The following is a 12,202-nucleotide window of genomic DNA, read 5'->3' on the forward strand; positions in this document are numbered from 1 at the left end:
ACAAAACCATCTTGCATCTCCTGGCCTCTTGGTTCAAATCCCTTTTCGTGCTCCGTGGGGAGAGACTGCCCCTGGAGTATTCTGCTTTTAATAAGCTTCCCAATCAGCTCTCGGGCCAAAGCGCTCTCCCTCCCTCGCCCAGCCTGCGTCCTCTCAGCCCTCCCCTTCTCCGTTTCCCTTCCGTCCCCTCCCAGTCAGGGAGTAATTGAGTCAAAGGCAGGATCAGGTTCCCCGCCTTCCAGTCCAAAAATCCCGCCAAGGGAGCCCCAGAGCGTAGGAAAATCCAAAGTGGAGAGAGGAGAAGAAAGAAGCCAGAGCCATCCGTCCAGGAGGAGCCGAGCGGCAGCCGCCCAGGCGGGAGCAGAGCGAGCCCTACCTGGACTCCGCCGCGGCAGACAGACCTCGCCCCGTGCAACAAAGGCAGCCTGCGCGCCCCGAGGACGTCTGCAACTCAAAGTAAGTGAGAGGGAACGCGCGATCCCTCACTGGGGTCTCCGATCCCGGTGCCACTTCGGGGCCGCCCGCGGATGATGGTGGTAGGAGTGGGAGAGAGGCTGCCTGGTGCCTCTGCTCTCAACACTGACTTGCTCCAGAGGCAACCCGAGGCTTATCTGGGGGGATTCGGATCAGGCTGGTTAGGGTGCTCTTGGATGGGAGGAAGGGAAGCGTTTGCAATGTTAAGCGAGCTTGTGTGGGGCCTGGGGATGGTGTCCTAGCTATCTGCTGGGGAACACGCTGGTGTGGGCCCTAGAGGGAACGGTTCCCAAAACCTGGAGCTTTGGTAGGTGTGTCTGAGGCTGGTAGACTGAGAGGGAGGGAGAGAGGGAGTGAGAGGGAGAGGGAGAGGGTGGGAAAGAGAGAGAGATGTCTCTTTCCCCCATTTCCTCTTTGCTTCTCTGGATGCCCCAGAGTTTGCAACCCATGTCTCTTGGTTGGCATTTCTAGGTGTGGTGCAGGGGCTGGTTGGTCCTGGTGCCTGCTGACACAGCACATCTCCAGGGCTGCTGGCTGACACTCCTGGACTTGCTTGGTAGTCCAGAAGTGGTTCAGTCCAAAGTTTCAAAGACACACCTTGAATCCCATCTCTCATTTGAATGCTAATTTTAATAACCACCCTGCACACAGGCACTTGAACTTTTAATTTCACCCACATAAACCTGGTGTGCGTTGTTTTCCAATTTGCCAGATACTTAGGATTTCAGAGTTGATGCTTCTAATAAGTTAACAAAATATTTTTTGAAAGGGTGAAACATGAACCTGAACACACACACACACACACACACACACACACACACTCACACACACATGCTCACATACCATACCTTTCTCTGTGGGTGGGCCATGAGAAAGGGAATGAATAATGTGAAGGAATATCGAAGTCCTAGTCTTTTAGCATTTCTTGCATCTCTCCTAAAGTGTTGTCAGGCATTTTGCTCCTGCATTGAGAGAGAGAGAGAGAGAGAGAGAGAGAGAGAGAGAGAGAGAGAGAGAGAATTGGAGGGAAGGGCCTGGGAGGAGATTTAGGAACTACCAAGAGAAGCTTTTGAACTAATAACATAATGGAGTAATTTCCTGATCCTAGACAAATGTGGAATTGATGAAAGAGCAGAGCCCATTTTAGCCTTTTGATCATCTGGAAATGAATTGATTTGCAGAAAATTAAAAGGTAATGGGAGTGAAACAAAAGAGAAGTCTGCCAATATAGGAAATAAAACTTGTATTTGCCATCTTCCTTATTTTCCTTTTTAGTAAATTATGTGCTTTAAAGACCAAATCATCAAAAACAGAGTGCAGTTCAATTCAAAGGTAATTATGGGGGAATACTATCTTTTTCTCCCTCATGGAACCTGAGATATTTGTACCAGAGGTTGAGATGTTTTAATTATTTTATTTTTTAGAAAACCATAGTGCTATTCTCTTGTGCTTTATGTTTTTGAAAATGTACTTTACGTCTTTAGATGGTGACCTTCCTTCTCCTACCTCTCATGAATCTTCTTCAGGACATTTGCCCCCTATTTAGTGAACAACCTTAAGAGGGAGCTCACTCCTGAAGCCAATATGTAACACCTTAGATGCTGGATTCTAACCATGTGCTTGTGGGAACAAATGTATCTTTTTTCAAAAGTGCAGCTATGACAGAAATGAAACTACTGTGAACATATGGCTTTTTAATTATCTGGCTATTAAATGAGATATCATAGAGAATGGGAATAATAAAATATATCTGACTATATATTGTATAATGTATCTTTTATAAAATGTAAAATGCTATGCTTTCCTGGGTCTCTTTCTATGAAATTTGGAATAATAAACTTAGTAATTTATTGGGAGTTTTCATGTCCCTTATTTGGTCTTCACATACAGCAATTTGTAACAAGATCTGCATTTTTAAATTTTGTGGGCATTTTAAAAAATTATTATTCTACATAAGTCAATGCCCAACTGTGAATTTTCATAAAACCTAATCATTGAAAAGAACATAAGAGAAATAAGATCCCCAAACACTTCAATCATTTTCATTGGTGAAATCAAATATTTTGGGCTTAAATGTTTAATTTTCCTTTGAAGATATTCTTGCTTTCTCACCTAGATGACATTCTCAGGTGAATTCTGATCAGACTTCTAATTGTGATGTGGGGATTTTATTACTGCTCAAAATTTCCCCAGCAAACTGACTTAGCTGGCTTGTTCAAAATGGTTTTACGAGTTAAAGGTACATTGAGGGTCAGAAGTCAGAAGTCAGAATATAAAATACAGTTTTGCAAACACTGAACATAGTGACAAGGGAGTTGTCCTTGATTTCTCTTGGGGGGGGCGTGATGTCCAAATTGAGACCATCGGGACCATGCAAATGTGCTCCCCCATCTCACACAACTTAGAGGTGTGGTTTGCTCTGCAGCCCCTGCTCACCAAGAGCCTTCAGCTGCCTTAGCTCATGCTTTGCTTAGTTGAGTTTCTCCATAAAGTTCAGCATGTTTTCTCCTCCGGTTGATATTCTAATAAATAAATGGAAAAGCTGCTGTGTCCTCCTGGCATCAGGCCAGGCCATTGCCTAGGAGTGGAGGTCGAGTAATATGCAGATAGGGGACTTCTTTTTACAAGCTTGGACTACTTTTTTCTACCCAGAGTCATTTGGCTTCAGTGGAATTTGGGCCACGGCCTCACTTTGGAAAGCTTGTTCTCCATTCCTGATGTTTATGGCCAATTCAAGTTTCTACCCACTGGGCCATTTTTCCATCCATTTCAGGTTCAGTCTTATATGTGCTGAAATTTTCATGGTATCATTAGGATCCTTCTAGATTGTAAAATTTAACAATCTTTTTATAAACATTTTGGATTCTGTAGGTTAAAAAGATAGTTATGATGAAACATTGTTAAAGGACATTATAATTATGGTAATATTATGGATTTATCATATAGGTAACAATCACCATAAATCTCTCTGTCTTAAGGATAGGCAAGAAATCCAGTGATGGTTCATGTTTGAAATATATTGAGAAATAAAATTTAATTACTTCTAGCATTCTTTATTCATCATGGTGAGTTTCCTAAAAGCAGAATTCTTAGATTCTTAAGCTTCATACATACTATAACAATAATAACAAAGGAAATCTATTTTTTGCGTATTAATCTTGAAAGAAGTGAGTGATAGTAACTAACAATTGAGCTCTTTGTTCTCAGAGTTACTTCTAGCCTAAATCTGTTTTCAGTACCAATTCGCTCTCTTCCTACTCCACTAGACTTTTCCACTTTTGATTCAGGGACTGGTAAGGTCTGCTTACACTCTTATCGCTGCAGTAAAATTGGCTTCATTCTCTTCCTGGATTCCTAACTTTAGCAGAGAGCCTCACTAGGGTTGCTCATCTCCATCTCAACCTCCCAGCTCCATCCAGACAAAGCAGTTCTTCTTGGTGCTGTGGCCAATTTAACCATATTTGTTATACACATGTTAGGGTGCCTGATGCCGTGCTGAACAACGTAGCATATTTAAGAAATACAATGCAGCTTCTTTTCTCAGAAACTTAGTTGTTTTTTTTTAAATTAACTTGAAATTATTTTTAGTTTTTTATCTATTTATTTATTTTAACTAGGTATATATGATAGCAGAATGCATTTTGATTCATTGTACACAATTGCAGCACGAGTTTTCGCTTCTCTGATTGTACACCATGTAGCATCACACTATTTGTGCAGTCATGCATGCACCTGGGGTAATGATGTCCATCTCTTTCCACCATCTTGAGACTCACAGTTTTATAACTTTAGACATTCTGTGTTTGGCAGGAGGTGCTAACTTGTGAAATCTTTTTATAGAAACTCTTAAAATAGATTTCCAACAAACTCCATGATTCCCCCACCTATCTCTGAAAACAACAACAACAACAACAACAACAAACTTTAAAAGTCACAGGCCATTTCATGAAGTGATGGATTTTGCATTTCTTCCATGAATTCCCTCACAGCAACACTGTCTGCTGATCCCAGCTTCTTGAGGTTGTCCTTCCCTGTGCCCACCCTGCCGAGCTATCCCCTGCTACAACTTCTCTGCTTCTCTGCCCAGTCCTCCTTTCTTCTTTAATTTTTTTTTCTCAATGTTTGAAGTGGACATTTGGTCTCGAATCTCTCTTTCTTCAGATGCCTCAACACTGCCACAGCTCTTCCTTGAGCTTCAACTCCAACTTTTATCAGGAAAATGCTCAGTCTTCTCCTGAGCTCTATTCTCACATTTTAAGTTTCTCTCCTGTCCCTTCCCTCCCCTCCCCTTCCCTCCACCCAACCCTTCCTTCCTTCCTCCCTCCCTCCCTCCCTCCCTCCCTCCCTCTCTTCCTTCCTTCTTTCTCTTAATCTCCTTCTTCCTTTCTTTCCTTCTGTACTGAAGGGAACCATTTGGCCACAGTCTTATTTGGAGGTGGAGAGCGAAGCAAAGTAAAGCAATTCTTGTTATTTTATTTTTATACCTAACAGACTTCTACACATGATGACATCCCTGCCATGTGCCATATAGTATGACAGGGGATATGAAGATAAATAATATGTCTTCAATCAGTTTTTGGTCTACTCAATGTAATGTAAGAGTAAGACACAAACTACTTCAACACAAGAGGTGTGTATGTATGTGTGTATATATCTATATACACCCACCCCATTTTTGTCCTAAGCACCTACAATGACAAAGAAAATCACATTTTTATGAGAAAAAGAAACAATAAAGCTTGTTAAAGACTAAACGGTACTAAATGCTTATTTGAAAAGCATCCCTATCTTTTTGTTCCTTTAATATAATTTGTTCTGGAGGAGAAATGAAACCATCATTTTTCTGATGTTTTCATTTCACATTTGCCACATAATAGAGAAGAAAAAAAATGATTGGGTGTGATAGTTTGAGAAGTCACTCCGAGTTTGTTTAGAATAAATATAATTTTGAAGGCATGCCACCCTAGATGTCTTTTTCAGGAAAATTTATGCAAACTTGAGGTGGCTTCTCTGCACTGAAAACATACACACAGAGGGAGAGAAAGCAGAGAAAGCAAATCCAGCTACTTCACCTGTGGGATGTGGGTGAATCTGTAAAGTCGTCAGAAACTGAAGGCACAAAAGGTCTTAAAGGCAAAGCCTCCAATCTTCCCATCTGTGGCCCCTCTGTGGCCCCTCTGTCAGCAAGGTTGCTGCTGAAGAGCTGGCAGTTTGCCAGCACAGCTCTACCCACCCACACCATGCACCTCTTGAAGACAGAGTCTCTCTCACTCATTCAGAGAGCCCTGGGGAGCTAGCACTGGCCCTTGAAAGATGTCCAGTAGATGTCTGACAAATAAGTGAAAAAATAAATAGATGACCTCGAATATTCTTTTCCAAATGATCCTATCCTTTGACTGCCTTCTATACCAAGCCTCTTGCCTTACTAACTATCACCTGGTGCCCATTTCCTGTCTCAGACCTCCAGGAGAAGCCTCTCCAGCTCTGTCCTTCATTCCTTCACTGGCAATGACACAAGTGTCTTGCAGACCTGAGAGCTCTCTGGAGTGTCTCCGCTAATCACACTCTACCCACCTGGATCGCTCTCAATGATCATGTTTTTTGACTTACTGCTACCTCCAGAATGGAGAAATCTCCCTCTTCTTTTCCAAACCGTTTATTATTCAAAGCAACAAGACTACTTATTTGAAGCATTAATTTCACCATAACATCAATGTAGCTAGGGGGCCTTTGCTTCTAAGAATTTTCCATATTCTTTTTCCGATCTTATTTTCATAATAACCTTACTCAGGCAGGCTGAGTAGGATTTTTTTTTTTAATTGATACAGAAACTCAGGGTCAGAGATGGTAAGGGGGCTGTATTCAATGACATGTGGGTAATAAGACAAACATCTTTAAATTCTAATTTGGGTATTTTTTCTCTCCATTATTTACAGAATGCCCCTTCTCCTTTTGGCTAATAAATTGTTTTTATCTCCTAGTTGCCTCTTACTTCAAACCTAAAATCTAATGTATATATACTAACGGGCCAAATAACAGAGCAGCGGTTCTGTCTTTAATGTTCAGCAGATTGACTAGTCATATTTTAGCATCCATATGCCTGGGACCCAACTTTGGTGATTCTGATTTAAGAGGTAGAATCAATGAAGCTGGATGGAGTTGATCCATTAGAAATATTAGCCCTAATGGTCCAATATCAAAGCTCTAAGATCAAAGAAATTGAGCCACAAGCCACCTTGCATGTTATTAGCTGTGTGACTATGAGAAAAATATTGTGGTCTTTCTCAGGTCAACGTCCTTCTCTCTAACATGGGGGCACTGATACTTATCTTCAAGGATTGACAGGTGAGTATGAATTGAGACAACTGATGTAAGGTGCTGAACACACAGAGGACTTAATAAAGAGAAGATGTTAATGTTGGTGAAGCAGCCCTGGATGAAAGGCCCCTTCCCCGCTGACTCCTGCACTGTTTGACTTTGATCTTTCCCATAAAATCATAGAGAGCATTCTGCAATCAGGGGACTCCAAGTGGCAGCCACCGCACCCTGACCTTGGTAATACCCATAGGCAGGTATTCATCAGCCCCTGCTGATGGAGCCTTCAGTCCACAGGAAGGAGTTTGAATTTGGATTCAGGAGGCAGCATTTCATTTCCATTTTTCTTGTTGTTCAGTTTAGGATGCTAATGAGCCACCAAATTTTCTGCAGGCTTAGATTTTTTAGCTCTTGGTTGGAACTGATGACAATGCTACTTGTGTTGTCCACCTGGAAGGTTGGTGGGAAAGGTAAATAGGCACCATGTAACATTCATAAACTGTAAACTATTATACTGAATAAGAACTCCCATTATTAAAGCCCAGTAGGGCATGTTCTGTCTTTTTCATTACCGAGTTTTACTTCTGTCACTGTCATTTTCTCAGGATACCAAGAGAAGGCTTAAGATGCCCGAAGGTAAGTTTGACCCAGTGAAGTGAGAAGAGGAAAGATGTTTGACAGGAATGAAGAGAAGGCAATCTGAGTCATAGATTTAAAAAAAAAAAAAGTGAGAGGACAATCCTAGATAAGAATACATTAAAGAGTCATGACTTCTTTTTAGTAAATACTGTATTCTAGTTCCTTCTCTAGAGTCTTAAATGATATGTACCAGATTTTCAGCTGGTTACTCTCACTAAATTTAGGTCTTTACAGGTGTCAGGAAACTGCACCCAGTTTAGACAACAGTGGTGCCTCTTTTACCTTCACATGCATCCCAGATACCTGCAGACCTTACCAAAATGCAGATCCCTATTCCATATTTTGCTTCTCTCGACTCTGGGAGGGGGCTCCAAGAGATGACATTTTCAGTAGATGCCCAGGTGACAACAGCAAGGTTGTCCTGGGGAATTTCACTCTAAAGTATCAATCCACCTAGTTGAGTTCAACAAACCAGAGAGAACACAGAGGGATCAGAACACAGCACTCGTGATATCTGTAGCTTAACAAAAAATGTGAGGGTCGTAGATAGTCACTCCTTACTACCTGCAAAAACTGCTTGCATTTGTATCTTCTCATGTCCAAATATTTAAAGTGTTTGTTTGTGAAAGAAAGTTGTCCCACCTCCAGAGTTTCAACTGTCTTGGCTAAAGCTCCCAAAGAGTACAAGGTCGGGGCTCTGTGTGTAGGGGTCCTCTTTACCCTGACTGCTGTTAAGTCTTTCTCTGAAGATGGGGTAAGGGATCCAGATGTTGCCTTTTTAATTTGCCTTAAGGCTAATGAAAAGTGGTTAGGACATTCTTAATGTCAAAGAGATATATTATAAAAGGCTTTCTTAGTGTTATTCTCTTGTTTTCGATTTGGTCTTAACATCTTTCACTGCACTCAAACTGTCCCCTGCTATAATAATGGAAGAAGAGCAGGTATCATCCATGTATGGGACTCTCTGTAAGACATTGGGCTGGCCAGAGAGCAAGCCAGGGCTTTGGGCCTCACAGGGCAGATTTAGTCAACAAGGAATATAATTTGGTAACAATCTCGAATGACAGAGAAAGTCTTCATTCAGGCTAAGACAAATGCAATCCATACAGCATTTTTAGAATAATGTTTTCCTTATATCCTTCTCTGTTTGCTGAGAATATGGCCTTTTCTAGTTTTAGCCATGGACCACTGCTTCCAGTACCAGAACTGTCTTTTTGGTTTTAACATATGGTGACCTTCATTTGTGAGCATAAGATCATCAGAGGTGTAGCGAACATCTGCCAAATGGCCAAGTGTGGCACAAGTCCATGGCAAGCCAGGATTTGAATTCTTAAAAAAAAAAAAAAGATGCCCTGCAGCTTTGGAGAACCTGATTGCAATGGTCAATTTAGCTCTTTGAAAAAATATATTCATTACAAAAAATTGCCTTCTGTGCTGAATGCATTTTTTTTTAATTTTTAAATTTGTACGATGCATTTCTTAAAAGAGCTTCAAATGGGGAAACCTAAGGCTTCTTTGGGAAATAAAGCAAGTGATTTATTAGATCATGTTGAACAAGTGTATGTGCTTAAATCTTGCACCAATAAAATAAAATCTTTCTTCTCATTTTCTTAAAATATACAATATAATTTCACTTTTAAATAATGTCTCTGGGAACATGCAGATTCTCAAATACTATCCAGTCCATGTCAAACTTGTGAATACATTGGTTAATTTTAATCATATGAAAAATTAATGAAAGGATATTTTTAATTTTTATATTGTTATTAGGAAAATACAAAAATACTGAAAGAAACAGCCCTTTTCCCCATTGTAGGAAAATACACATTTATAGTACAAGGTATTCACATTTTATGGAAAAACATACTCATAATCCTCAAAATAGATATTATTAACACTCTCATATACCTTTATATTTTCTGGCATCACTTTAAAAAATATTTACATGCATAATAGTGTGTCCTTCATTTCCACCAACATTGTAATTGATCCATGCAATGTTTTTTTAACAGCTATACACACATTAACATGTGCATTTCTTGCTACCAAATGAATCAATTAAGATGGAAATTCAATTTATTTAGTTCAATATGGGTAAATTAGAATCACAAAAAAAATTGCTTAGTAACTTTAAGGATTCTCATTAAAAATCTGGAAGTAGAAAAATGGAAACAAGCAAACATCCGGTACAGCAAACTAAAAAAGTCTTTGTCCCAGCAAACAGTGTGTTGTTTAGATGGGAACCAATAATGCTGAGGAACTGGCTTGTGCCAGTTAAAGATCAAGCTGACTAAACACTGTCTTCCATTCTTCCCCTGGAGGACCCTTCCACATATCCAAGGGTGAGAGTCTCCCCAGGGAAGACACAGCTGCGGGGCTCTGGTAGGTCCCATCTAACTCCTCAGCTGGTCCCAGGAGCCTGGGAAACTTCTGAGCTGCCCTGGGGTTCATGGGAGTGGGCCTCTTGCACTGCAGGTGGGTAAACTGCAGGGCCAACAAACCTCTTTGATGCTCTAGGGCTTGGCACCCTTCAGGGAGTTATTTATTTGTTCTGTTATTATTTGGAATGACTAGTGTACAATTGGCTCTAGTTGAAAGTGAGTCAGATCAAATTTGGGTCTGACAACCACATTCTTGATCACAGAGAAGTGAAAGTCAAATGCCTTTATTGTCTATGCCAGTATTAGGATTCCAAGCAACTTCAGCCTGGAGTGGGGTTTTTAGCCTTTTAAAATAGCGATTTTAGTCTGATGTTGAGGGAATCACAGAGTTTGCCTTCTGATATGTGATATCTGGGGATTTGAAGATGTAGTTCAAGGCTGTCATAAATAAATTTGGTTTGGAGAAGTAGATCAAAAGCAATTCAGCTGGAATTATAAGTGGGTAGATGTGGATTTCTACCAATTTCTCTCTAAACAGATCCACATTTCTAAATGCAGGCTAACGCTGTGGGTTTCTAATATGTCATCCCATGATGTGCTTTTGCAAGAGATTAAATGAGAGTTCTTAACTTCAAAGGCAGCAGAATCAAGAAGACAAAAGAAATAAAAGTGGGCTTGAACTGAAACCTTAGGGAAAAACTCCAAGAACATGGGAGAGATGGAAGCCCTATGCTTGGAAAGAGAAGCTGCAGACCTTATAGAAAATACTATTTACAGGGTGTTGAGTTTCCCTCCACCATGCATTGGGCAAATGTCATTGGGTCCTATGGGCTATCCCTGGAGATATATTTCTGGGGTGGGTTTGTCTTGTTTGCCTTCCAAATTTTCTGGGCTCCAGATGTCTCTTGCCATAATGATCCCATGAAGTCAGTCAACTCTGGAGCAACCCTGTACCCCCTTTGCTGTTCTCAGAGCGGGTATTTGAAGACAAAAGCAATAGCAGCTGTTCCAGAAAAGAGTTTCCTCACTATTAGGACCTTCACTTCCTGGGTATAGGGCCAGAGTTGGGCAATCTGGTACCTGGAGCCAACTCTTCCCGAATGCTTCTAGCCCACTGACCCCATCCCTGTGCACCCTTGATGGAAGATCATGGAGCAAGAAGACTCTAAGAGGCTTCTTTCATGGGCTGGAGCACATAGGCTCCCTTCAGCCCACGATGTGTCTGTACATCGGTCTGGCAGCTTGCTGGACTGTTTTTTGCCTTGATTGCTGTTTACCAGCTGTACTGAGTAATGTTAAACAATTCTGTTTCAATTCAAAAAGAGTATAGGTTCTATCATTTCTTTTAAAAGGTCTAATATAATTTTGAACCATAAAAATTTCTCTCTTCCCCTCCCATCTCACATTGGCCCCTTCCTTATCCAAGTCCATAAACAGGTGTAACCAATTTTGTCATTACCATGCATTACACCAACAGAAATTGAAAAAAACAAGTATAGGACATGAAGGTGGAGCGTTTCTTCTTACAGTGATTTTGGTGTTTTTTTTTTTTTTTTTTTTTTGTTCTCACACTGAAATGGATTCCATTATTTTTTAACTGGACATGGGATTGCTATCTTGACTCTTGGTAGCATTTAACAAAATTACAATTTGTCCCTTGAGAAAGTTCAAATAGTTTTATCTATTATACATCAATACTGAAGTGGGATGGGAGCACCTTTAAGACTTGGAAAGAGATCAGGAATCCCCGAATTGGAGGAGTAGAGAAGCTTAGACCAATGAGAGCAAGGAACAAAATCCTCAATATGGGGGCCGGGGTGAGTGGAGAAACTATGGAAACTGATAATCAGATGATCAGTGGAAAAGGATGGGGAAAAGTCCAGTGAGAAGCATTGAGTTCAATTGAGAAGCATTCAAGGAACAGGAACATACTAGACAGAATAAAGCATGGAAATATTAATCAAGTTTAGAAAATCTTCAGGAATTATGTTATATCCCATGAGACAGCATCTAACTGGTATTATTTCCATCTGGAGGTTTCTATATAAAGTAACTTCAATTGCCAAATCATCTTGGGTCATTTCTATTTTGTTCAAAGGAAGTCACAATATTACTTAGGAGTATGTATCTTTTTCCTAGAACTCACTTTTCCTAATACATTGCTAGCAAATTGTGTCCAGTCCTTTTTCTTTTCAATGCCAGAACTGGAACATAGTAGGTGCTCAATCCATGTTTGTTGTTGTTCAATTCATGGGATTGGAATAAACTTTCACTTAGTGTCTACCTGTCCCTCTGCTCTCACCCCTAGCTCTCTATCAAAGAGAGGTAAAATATTAACTGGCTGCCCTAGCCAAAAACTGTGTCCTGAACAACAGTTTTCTCTGACATTTCCA

General features: G+C 40.6%; 1 protein-coding gene across 2 annotated transcripts in view; it reads left to right on the forward strand.

Annotated features, from left to right (window-relative positions):
• Window positions 1-207: 207 nt before the first annotated feature.
• The window catches only part of Ptn (pleiotrophin), a 98,243-nt gene continuing 86,248 nt past the window's right edge, over window positions 208-12,202 (forward strand). For both annotated transcript variants that reach the window (XM_026398569.2, XM_026398572.2), the window contains exon 1: window positions 208-456. The gene's annotated coding sequence lies outside the window, so the exon portion shown is untranslated. The remainder of the gene's footprint in view (window positions 457-12,202) is intronic.

The sequence above is a fragment of the Urocitellus parryii genome, chromosome 3 (assembly GCF_045843805.1).
Source record: "Urocitellus parryii isolate mUroPar1 chromosome 3, mUroPar1.hap1, whole genome shotgun sequence".
In the NCBI taxonomy this organism is placed as follows: domain Eukaryota; kingdom Metazoa; phylum Chordata; class Mammalia; order Rodentia; family Sciuridae; genus Urocitellus; species Urocitellus parryii.